The sequence below is a fragment of the Pseudorca crassidens genome, chromosome 7 (genome assembly GCF_039906515.1).
Source record: "Pseudorca crassidens isolate mPseCra1 chromosome 7, mPseCra1.hap1, whole genome shotgun sequence".
NCBI classification, from domain to species: Eukaryota; Metazoa; Chordata; class Mammalia; order Artiodactyla; family Delphinidae; genus Pseudorca; species Pseudorca crassidens.
The window spans coordinates 21472297-21484436 of record NC_090302.1 but is presented as its reverse complement, the minus strand read 5'-3'; the positions used below and the strand labels follow the sequence as shown (position 1 = coordinate 21484436).

The 12140-nt window shown below is 38.2% G+C and overlaps 1 long non-coding RNA gene across 1 annotated transcript; it reads right to left on the bottom strand.

Annotated features, from left to right (window-relative positions):
• LOC137227560 (uncharacterized) lies at positions 1–11786 on the bottom strand. Its single transcript, XR_010944909.1, has 3 exons — positions 11683–11786; positions 1225–1342; positions 1–1037 (listed from the first exon to the last, which is right to left on the bottom strand). It is a non-coding gene; the product is annotated as an uncharacterized lncRNA (long non-coding RNA).
• Positions 11787–12140: the final 354 nt, after the last annotated feature.

The following is a 12140-nucleotide window of genomic DNA, read 5'->3' as shown; positions in this document are numbered from 1 at the left end:
AGAAATTTTACAATTTTTCTGAATGTCTAAATTTTTTTCAAAATAATTTAATACATAAATTATTAAGCATAATAATAAAATGACCACCAAGGAGAACTTGATTTCAAAGGCAAAATTGAAGGTCCTTTTATGTCCTTTTCTAATCCCATTTCTGATTTCTCCCACCCCAGTGTAAAGAGTGGTAATCCTATACCCTTGCTTTCGTTATAGTTTTAAGACATTTGTGCAAATTCCTAAACCATAAGAACTTTATATAAATGGTTGAATATTTTAATATTCTTCTGCCATTTGTTTTTTCACTCAATATTATGATTCTGTGATCAATTCCATGTAGTTCATTAATTTTCAATGCTGTGCAGTATTTCTCTATGACAATATGCCACAATTTATCCATTCTCTTGATTGATATTTGAGTGGTTTCTAGCTTCTCCTTGTTGTTGTTGTGTTATTATAAATATTTTTTCTCTGAATATTCTTGTACCTATCTCCTGAGGCACTTACAGAGATTTCTCTAGGTCCTACAGGCTAGGTTATATGTTCAGGAGTGGAATTGCAGAGTCATGGAATTTGCTAATCTTCATCTTTACTTTGTTTCCAATGTGATTTTATTAATTTTCACTACCACTATTATCAAGTGTTTGAGAGATCCAATTGCTCATACTCTCAATTGGTATTGTACAATTTTAAAATTTTGCCAGTGAGTTTAAAAATGCCTTGTGTGCCCTAAATTTTCATTTTCTAATTATTAATACAATTGAATATCATGTCATATTTTACTGGCCAATCATGAATCTTCTTCAGTATAATATCTGTAATGTATTTTACCTATTTTTTTCTATTTGACTATTGTTGTTTACTCATTGGTTTTTAGGTGTCCCTGGCAATAACTATAGTAGATATCTTCTTCCAGAATGTGGCTTCTCTTTTCATTTTCTTTATAGTGTCTCTTAATTTTAGCAAAATAAAATGTATCAATCTTTTTTTATTTATGTTTTGGGCCTTTGCTTAAGTTTCTATTCAGCATTATACCATAGTTCCTGTACAGTAAGACAAGAAACAGAAGTAAAAGATGTGAATATTGGAAAGGAGAAAGCAAATTCCCATTATTTGCAATTAATATAATTATATAGAAAAAATCCAAAAGTATGTCAAAATTGTTAAAATTAATGAGTTTAGTAAGAAGTCTAGGTATGAGTACATGAAAATCAGTTGCATTTTACATACCAGCAACAACAATTAGAAAATATCACTTAGAGGGAATTCCCTGGAGATCCAGTGGTTAGGATTCCACGCTTCCACTGCAGGGGGCACGGGTTCGATCCCTGGTTGGGGAACTAAGATCCTGCAAGCCGAGTGGCATGGCCAAAAAAAAAAAAAAAAGAAAAGAAAATATCACTTAGAAATGGTAATCCCATTGCCACAGAACTATACACTTAAAAATAGTTAAAATGATAAAATTTGTGTTCTGTACATTTTATCACTCACACACACAAAGGATGCCATTAAATTGTGTATAAAAACAAAAATAAAAGATAGGAATAGATTTAACCAATATCTGTAATACCTTATGGAAAGAAAAATGAAACTGTATTAGTAAAGTCCCAGCCTAAAGAAGTGACGTACCATGTATGGAGTAGAAGACACTAAATTTAAAGATATAGTTTCCCAAAGTGATCTATGGATTCAAAGCAATCCCAAGCAATATTCCCAGGAATTTGATGAAATGATTTCTAGAATAAGACAATCTTGAAGAATAACAATGTGAGAGGATTTGCCTCACCAAATCTTAAAATTTATAAAGTCAAATAATCAAGAAAAATGTAGTATTGCCATAGGGATAGACGAATTATTTAATGGAACAGATATGGGTATATATGAAAACTTGATGTAGGACACAGAAGGCATTTAGGTCAATGGGGAAAAGAGTGGAAGTTTATCTCTACCTCATTACAAATATATTAATAGATATCAACCTCATACCCACATACAATGAGCAGCTCCAGGTGACTCAAAAAGGAAAGGCAAAATTTTTAAGCTTTTAGAATAACATTTAGGAGACTATCTTTATGACTTCAGGATAGAAAATGAGTTCTTAAACATAATTTCAATTTAAAGACATCCACACTTTAGTAATTCCACTCCTATATGTACATAACCTAGAGAAACTTGAAATGTGCACTAGGAGACATATGAAAGAATATTCATAGCACCGCTGTTCTATATAATAAACATGATATGCAAATAACCCAAATGTCCATCAACAAGAGAGTTGGGCAAATAAATTGTGGCATAGTCACACAATGGAATAGTATACAGCAGTGAAAAATGAACAAACTACAATAGGCAATGCTATGGATAAATCAAAATACTGAATGAAAAAGCAAATCAGGGACTTCCCTGGCAGTCCAGTGATTAAGACTCTGCATTCTGGGGACGCAGGTTCAATAGCTGGTTGGGGAACTAAGATCCCACATGTTGCGCAGCATGGCCAAAAAAACCCAAAAAACAACAAAAAAAGTAAATCTGAGAAAACTATATATACTACGATACCATTTCTATAAAGTTAAAAAGGAAGCACAACCAAGCAAAGCTAACCAATATATTGTGTACACACACACACACACACACACACAATTTTATAAAAGATGACAAGGGAAAGATAAACACAAAACTCAATGGTTACTTCTCGGGAGGAGGCAGGGAGATGGAATCCAGAGAAGCACATGACTCATCATTTTCAGTCCTTTAGCTGGGTGATGGTTTCACAGATGTTTATTATTATCTCATAATTTACATATATATCATACATATTTTGAATGTATCTTATACATACACACACACACACACACACAAAATCTAGCCTGTTTCTGTCAGCATTGATATAGGTCCCCAAACCTCATCAATTAGGGCAGCATTTTTCAACCTCAGCACATTTTGGATGGGATATTCTCGGGAGGATGGGATGTACTATTCTGTGTATTATAGCATGTTTAGTGGCATCCCTGGACTCTATTCACTAGATGCCAATAACATCCCCCACACAAATGTGACAACTAAGAATGTTTCCAGATATTCACAAATATTCCCTGGGATGCCAGTTCCATTAAGAACCATTGCCTTAGGGATATCTGTATTTTCTTCCAATTAATCCAATCATTTAAAATGGTGGGTTTTTAAAAATTTATGTAGCATTATTATAAGGTTTAAAAATTTTTAAATAAGCTTTATGTTTTGAATTTTATTTTATTTATTTTTTTTACAGCAGGTTCTTATTTAAGCTTTATTGTTTAGAGCAGTTTTAGATTTACAGAAAAATTGTGAAGATAGTACAGAGACTTCTTATATGCCCTACACCCAGTTTCTGTGGTTAACATCTTACATTAGTAGGATACCTTTGTTACAATTAATGAACCAATATTAATACATTGTCATTAACTATCATCCATACTTTATTAAGATATCATTAGTTTTTATCTAATGTTGTTTTTCCGTTCCAGGATCCCATCCAAGATACCATATTACATTTAGTCATCATATCCCCTTAGGATCCTCTTAGCTGTGACAGTTTCTCAGACTTTCCTTCTTTTTGATGACCTTGACAGTTTTGAGGAGTACTGGTTAGGTATTTTGTAGAATGTCCTTCAGTTGCAATTTGTCTTATATTTTTCTCACAATTAGACTAGAGTTATAGGTTTTGGGGAGGTTTACAGAGAAAAAGTACCATTTCCTCACATCATATCAAGGATACCTATTATCAACATGGCTTATCACAGTTGATGTTGACTTTGATCACCTGACTGAGTTGGTGTTTGTCAGCTTTCTTCACTGTAAAGTTATTTTTTTCCCCTTTTCATACTGTACTCTTTGGAAAGAAGTCACTATGTACAGCCCACACTCAAGGAATGGAGAGTTATTCTGTACCTCCTTGAGGAGGCTGTATTTACAGAAATTATTTCATATTCTTCTGTACAGGAATTCTGTCATTTCTCCTCATTTTTAATTCAATCATATAATTATATCAGTATCAACTCATGGATATTTATTTTATACTTTGATTATAATCCAGTACCACTTTATTTTGTTGCTCAAAGTGTTTCAGTTTTAGCCATTGAGAGATCTTTCAGTTGACTTCTGTACTCCTTTGACATACCTCCATCAATGTGGGGTGTTTTGTTTTGGGTTTGTTTGTTGGTCTGTTTTGAGTACTCCCTTACTTTCTGGCACTACAAGATGCTCCAGGATCATCTTGTATATTTTCTGCCCCAGTCCTAAAATGAGTCATTTCTCCAAGAAACCCTGGTTCCTTTTATTGGAGTATAGGGTTAGAAACCAAGATCTGAGTATGAGACGTGCTCATTTCTACTGGAAATAAGATTTAAAAGAAAAAAAATCTTTTTTTAGTTTGAGTGTTTTGGAGAGACCCACCCTGTTTTAGGATTTTTATCTTATAATCAGTGTTTATTTACTCTGCTCAGTTTATTTTGGACAACAATTGCACACCTGTCTTGCAGTTCATTATTAACCCTTCAGCAGCCCCTAAATTCCAAGTTTCAGTTATGGGTCAGGAAACTGAGTCCTGGAAAACCAAAATGTGTGTCATATTGTCTCTTCTTCAGTTCTACTTCTTTTGTTGTTTTTTGTTTTTTGTTTTGCTGTACGCGGGCCTCTCACTGTTGTGGCCTCTCCCATTGCGGAGCACAGGCTCCGGATGCGCAGGCTCAGCGGCCATGGCTCACGGGCCCAGGCGCTCCGCGGCATGTGGGATATTCCCAGACCGGGGCACGAACCCGTGTCCCCTGCATCGGCAGGCGGACTCTCAACCACTGCGCCACCAGGGAAGCCCCAGTTCTACCTTATTTACCATCTTGGAATAGACCTCCCAAGGGTGGCGTTCTTAATTTTTCCCTGGTCCACCCAAGTCACCAGTCCTTATTTCTTCAAATTTCAGATTACTGCTGGATTTTTAGGACAATCTCATTTACTTTCTAAAAAAATGGCACTGAGTTATTACTTAGAAGAAATGCTTGTCAAATCTCACTGCTTTCCTTAATTTGGATACAAATTGGAAGGTATTCTTCATAGTTTTTGGTAGGGTTGTGTCAGTTTCCTAGTTTCATTATACTTGAAATTTCTTCTCTGATTTAGGTTCATTTTTGTTCACTTCCCTGGAAATTTTGTAACAATTAATGACTTTGATTAAGTATTTCCACTCTTCTCAAGCAGCCTTGAATACTGTCTTTCACCAGCCCTTATCATGATTCTCCCTTAACTTACCTACTCCTAACCAGTTAACTAATGTGTGATTCACCCCAGTGTTTTCAAAGAAGTGGAGGTGGAGGAATAGCTGTGAGTAGGATAACAGAAGAAAAAGGACAAGTCCTTTTTTTCCCTTTCCAAGAACCTGTTACCTATAACTCTTGTGCCCTGAAGTTAGCTTCCTATAATAAGAGTTGATGTGCCTTTCCTTGGTATTCCATTTGTCTACAGATATATGAAGTTGATACATATTATAGATGCCTATAATATTGTAAATGTTCTTCTATGGGACAAAATAGTCCCTTCTTAGGAATCTGAGACCATATCTTTAATAGGATAAATTTTATTTGCGACTAGAACAAGGCCTTTGCTTTGGCCATTAAGTGAAACCTTTCTCTAAAATTTTTTTTTTCTTTTTCCCCTAAAATTTTTGATATAAGTGTTTAACAAGGAGTCAGATGGATTGGTTAGAGTATATTATTTTATTTTTACTTATTTGCCCTTTGTGGAAATAGTCTTGTGCAAAAATCTGATCATAGTTTACAAGGTCAGTGGAAAGGTTCCTGCGATACCAGACGACTGGATAGAACTACTGCCCTCCCTCCCCAGTATGGTTCTAAAAGATGTTTACTTCATATGATCCTGAAGGGCACCAGGCAAATATTCAACCTTGAACAGGTAAACAAGCAAAAGGTCAGTAGCAGAAAAGCAAAACAAAAGAACAATCTGGAGGACTTCTCTATGAGAATATGTTGCTCATGTAACTGGAAAAGCAAATCTCCTTCCCATCCCCCTTAGAGGTGGAGGATTACTTGTATCAGAGGATAATGTCTTCATATAGCCTGTCTTCTACTGGAGCAGTAGGAGTATGAGACCTTAACCAAGAATTTAATTTAGTAGAGGGTAGTAGGAGGATGACACCTACAAGAATTTAATTTGGCATAGAGGAAAGACATGGGGTAATTCCAAAGTTTGGTATTTGTGTAGCAAAGTAGTGGCCATTAAGAGATAGATGGCTCAATTATGGGACTGATTCTTAAGCTAACTTCAAATGTCTTTTTTTTTTTAAATGCCTGGTAGGCACAGTTTGAAAGCTAGAAGATTAAAAAATAACTCGTATTGTTCTGCAATATAAAATCATCAAATGCTATCTTTATAGTGAGCAGGGTTGAAGCTATGTTGATAACAGAAGAATCAAATATTTCTCTTTCTCAGCTTGGAAACAGTACGTGTACTCACAGTAGAGTACTGTGTCTCCGAATTAATGCCTGAGTTTGGGAGGTGTGGGTGTGTTTGACATAATAGTCACTTACTGGACCCCAGGAAGAATTAGGGGGGAATATCTCCAAGGGAATTGGACTTGGAACACCTACACCCATCGTGGACTCTCTTGCTAAAGTCATATTCTAAATAGAATGGGTAATTTATGCTTGGGAAAATGTTTGGCTTAGGAAAAGAGGATGGATCTTAATATATGAGACCAACTCCTGTGAGCAGGGCATGGGATTTCCTGAAAGGGGGTAGAGATATTAAAGACAATTTTAAAGAAGGAAATTTGAACAAAACTGATACTCTCAGGGAGAAAAGCAGATATGAAGACGAGGAGCAACGCTAGCGATTTGGCTGTGTTCAAGAGGGAACCCCTTGCAGTGGTTTATAGTCTTTTGATACTTTTGCATTTAAGAGTTAGGTCCAGATGCATGTAACAGAAAACCAAAAATAACAGTGCCTTAAACTAGATAAAAATTTATTTATCATGCAAAAGAAGCCTAGAAGTAATGGTTTCAGGGCTGTTATGGCACTCCATGTTCATCAAAGATCCAGTCTCCTTTTTGTTCTATTATGTGAGTATATGGCTTTCAGTCTTAAGGTCACAAAATGTCTGGAAGCCCTTTAAAGAAGTTTTCCCAAAGTCCTCCCCAACATCTTCCGCTTACCTCATTAGCCATAATTTGGTCACATGGACACCCCTAGTTGCAGGGGAGGCTTGAGAGATTCACTGCTTTTGCTGGGCATACTGCCACCTCTAATAATAGAGATATACTGTTAATAAGAAGTGGAGAATGTGTAATGGGTAGGCAGTTGACATAGCAGTTGTTATATAAAGTTATTATTTATATATATATAGATATAGATATATAGATAGTAATTCCCTCATATAAACCTCAATTCTTTGACAAAGAGTTGTGTGGGGATGGTGTAGTAAACAAACCAATGGGCTTCCCTGGTGGCACAGTGGTTAAGAATCCACCTGCCAATGCAGGGGACACGGGTTCGAGCCCTGGTCCGGGAAGATCCCACATGCTGCGGAGCAACTAAGCCCATGCGCCACAACTACTGAGCCTGCGCTCTAGAGCCCACAAGCCATAACTACTGAGACCACGTGCCACAACTACGGAAGCCCATGCGCCTAGAGCCTGTGCTCCGCAACAGAAGCCACCACGAGAAGCCCATGCACCACAACGAAGAGTAGCCCCTGCTCACCGCAACTAGAGAAAGCCCACACACAGCAACAAAGACCCAATGCAGCCAAAAATAAATAAATATTTTTAAAAAGGAAAACATCCCAAAAAACAAGCCAACAGAGCAAAAAAGTGGAATATGGCGTGGTCCACACACCCACTCCACTACTTGCACTCATGAGAGGGAGCAGTTGTCTGCTGAGGGAACTGTTTCCTGGAATTCTACAAGATGGCCAAGCTGCAAAGTGAGGAAAACTCACAGTGTGCCTTTGAGCAGGGGGAGAATTAGAAAGCTAGGTGGGAGACTCAGGAGGGTTCTGAGACAACTGCTCCCCAACCCCAAACTTTCTTTCATATGTTATAGGAGAAAGTTCACCCTTGAAGGTGCTATGGAAAGGGGAAGGCTAGTTCTGCTCGTGGTTGCAAGATAGATGCAGCTGTTTCAAGCATCACATCCAGAAATAACAATAGAAGAAAAGAGGCAATCTATTCTGTGGTCTCTTTAAGAAAGAAAAAACTTTAAGAAAATCTTTCCGAGCAGACCTCACATTTGCCAGAACTAGAAAACACCAGCTGCTAAACAAGGCATTGACTGGTGAACAATGATGTACACACAAAGGCTTTTATTGCAATATTGTTTATAATATAGACAGTATTGAAACACCTTAAAATGTCCATCACAAATGGTAAAATTAATATGGAGTACATTCATGTAAAAGAAAACTATGCACCTAAGATAGGCTGGGAACTGGGATGTGGGACCCTTTACTGCACAAATGTCTCCTCCAGCAACAGAATACAGAGAAACTATAAGGGACTAAAAATAACTGCATGCATGGCAGCGGAGTGATTAAGAACAATGTTACAAAAAGGCCACAAACCGACTGCCACTTGTGAAGTGCCTGGAGCAGAAGCAGGGTACTGCGCATGATCCCTGCACACAGCACCACCATGGGGGTGGGCAGACCATCTAAGCCGCCCCTCCTGCCCGATTCACCATCTGCCCCTACCCTCGCTCTATTTAAGGAACCAGCCCACCCTCCTTGGAGAGTGAGCAAGGGCACCTGTTTCTTGTTTTCACTCCCAATAAAGCCTTGCCTGAATTTCTCCTCTGGCCTCTTATCAATTTCTATTGATTAAAGAGTCCAAGGACCCAGATTGGTAACACACCTATTAAAAAAAAAAGTTAAGGTGAACTTTTGGGTATAAACTTGGAAAGATGTTTATGATACATTAAGTAAAACAAAAAAAGTTTCCAAAACAATAGAATATATATAATTTCCCCTATGCTTTTTTAAAATCAATCAAAATCTATATAAAAATTTCGAAGTCTTAAAGGATACATGCCGAACTGTTAACAATGAAGGGTGATATTAGAAACTTTCACTTTCTTTAGTTGTTGGAATAATGTATTATCAGAAAAATATAGACATTAAAATACAGCAATGAAGTTAATATCCAACATTTACTAATTAAATGACTGGCAACAATTCACTGAGCAATAAAAGGTGCAGTTAGGGGTCCTATTGGGAAGATTTGGTACCTTGTCAGAAGCAACTGCTACACCCTCAAAACCCCAAGGATTTCCCTTGGGGTGAAAGGAATGGAAAGTTTCAACAGATCCCTGACTCTTCCAATGCGCTTGAAAGCATCTGCTGTTAGTCACATTGGATTGCTGGCCTTTGACCAGCAGTTAGTAATTTTATATTTGACTGAAGAAGCCTAGAATATCTTAAAAAGCAAGTTGAAAAATCACAACGGCAAATTACAACACACTAAAGCAGTGTTTTCCAAATGGTAGGTTATGATCCAAGAATGAGGCATTGAAATAACTTTGTAGGTTATGATCAACTGAAAAAACCCCAAAAAACGGGGTACTACATAATAGATTCAAATAAAATAGAAAACCGTGTACAGGGTCTGGATGAGAAATTTATGTATGTGGGCTGTGGTCAACAAATTTGGATTCTACGCTGCATTCTACACTTTAAGAAAATATACCCTTATGCAAGGTCAGGGTTAGAAGAGTCCTAATTTGACAGTAAGATTAAACTTGTTTTCAGTGTCATATCCTTTGATATTGCAATTCAAGTTGGCACTTTCAGTCTCCTATGTATTTGAAAAGCACTTTTTAAAATTGGAGAATTAAACTTAATAGGCTTTTTTTTGGCTGTGCCACGCGGCTTGTGGGATCTTAGTTCCCCGACCAGGGATCAAACCCCCACCCTCGGCAGTGAGAGCGCAGAGTCCTAACCACTGGACCGCCAGGGAAGTCCCAAACTTGATAGACTGTATTTATTTATTTATTATTTATTTATTTGGCTGCGCCAGGTCTTAGTTGTGGCACGCCGGATCTTTGTTGTGGCATGCGGGATCTTTTGTTGTGGTGCTTGGGCTCAGTAGTTGTGGCGCAAGGGCTTAGTTGCCCCACAGCATGTGGGATCTCAGTTCCCTGACCAGGGATCGAAAGTGGAAGGCGGATTCTTAACCACTGGACCACCAGGGGAGTCCCTTGATAGACTTTAGAAGTCAAAAAAAGTGAAGATAAGTTTGACTATTTTATGACAATTTGTTCTAATGATAAAAAGTATTTCTTTAAGGAATTTAAAATTTATGCCTCCTCTTATTTCCCCTTTACGAGGGTCCTATAAGGAACCTCATGCTATTTTTGGCTTAATCCAAGTCAGATTATAACGTCACAATATTGTTAATAAATTAACATTTTGCAGTATTGTATAACTGTGAATTTTAAAATACCAGTGCCATCTAGTGGTTACTCTCAAGAAGTTTCCTCTCTCTTGGTTATACACTCAAGAGTGGAATTGCTCTTTTGTAGGTAGCTACCCAGTAGCTGGTAACCATACTTTAACCTTTGGGGAAACTGCAAAACTGTTTTCCAAAGTGACTGTGCCATTTTACATTCCCACCAGCAATGTATGAGGGTTCCAATTTCTCTACATCTTGGCCAACACTTAGTATTTTCCATCTTTTCTATTACAGCAATCCTAGTGGATGTAAAGTGGAATCTCGCTGGTTTTGATTTGTATTTCCCTAATAACTATTGCTGTTGGGCATCTTTTCATGTGCTTGCTTGTTCGTTTATCTTCTTTGGAGAAATGTCTATTGAGGTCCTTTGCTCACGTTTAAATTGGAGGTTCATCTTTTTGTTGCTGAGTTGTAAAAGTTCTTTATAGATTCTGGATACTAGACATTGTCAGATATATGATTTGCAAATATTTTCTTTCATTCTGTAGGTTGCCTTCACTTTCTTGAATGAGTGGAGAGTAAGCTTTTTCATCTAACAGTCCCTATCAACACACTCTCTAAAACACCTAACATTTACAATAGTCTAAAGAACTCATTAGTGGGGACTTCCCTGGCGGTCCAGTGGTTAAGAATCTGGGCTTCCACTACAGGGGGCACACGTCTGATCCCTGGTCGGGGAACTAAGAGCCCCTATGCCGGCCAGTGCGGCCAAATAATAAATAAATATGAAGATAACCTTTAAGGAAAAAAAAAACCCCACCACATTGATTACTCCTTGTTCCTTCTACATAAGCAGAGAACGTGCCTTTTTTTGCCCCACTGTATCTCCAGTGACCAGCACCCACTCGGTGCTAATATTTCTTGAATAAGTAAATTCCTCCGGAGTCTCTAAGGACCGTATCACAGATCTCAAATTCAAATGCCTATGAGACTGGCAAGTGATATAAATGAATAAATAGACGTTTAGGGCTTGTAATAAAAGAGAGAGTACATATCCTATTTCCAGGTTACTTTCCTTTTTTTTTTTTTTTTCAGGTTACTTTATCTACTCACATAACCTCATCATCCTGCTCTACCTCTTCAAAATAGAATTTCTTCACGTCTACCTAAAAATATTATGCCGGTCTCTAGTTCATTAGAGTAGCTGAGTTATGTCCAAGGTATACTACCAAAAGCAATACTGGCTCCCAGAATTCACCTTATTCAACCACTGAGTCTGGGAATTTCCTCGCCGAGATATTGGCTAAGAAGTCGAAAAATCAGAGTTAATTTAGTTCTTCGGTGCGACTATTGCAGATCTCTAATCCAGAAGCTGCCCCTCACCACAGAGCTGTTTATCTATAGTCCGGCCGGCTTTAGTCCAGATTTCGCGGGAGAGTCGAAATGCGCCGCTGGCCGGAAGAGTGCTTATCTGCCCAGGAAAAGCGTTCCTAAGAGGGGCCTCCGAGGGCGCGCGTGCAGCTGGGCAGGCGTCCAGGTGCCGGCGTGGACGGCGAGGGGACCGAGAGCCAAAGTCCGCTGAGAAGCCGCACCTCAGCCCTCAAGGTCCCTGGTGCACGACTCAAACGCCCCCCACGCCCCCAACCCGGCAAAGGAACTCAGCGCTGCGGCTAGGAACCCTTCACAGGCCGGGGAAAGGTGTACTCAGCGGCTGAC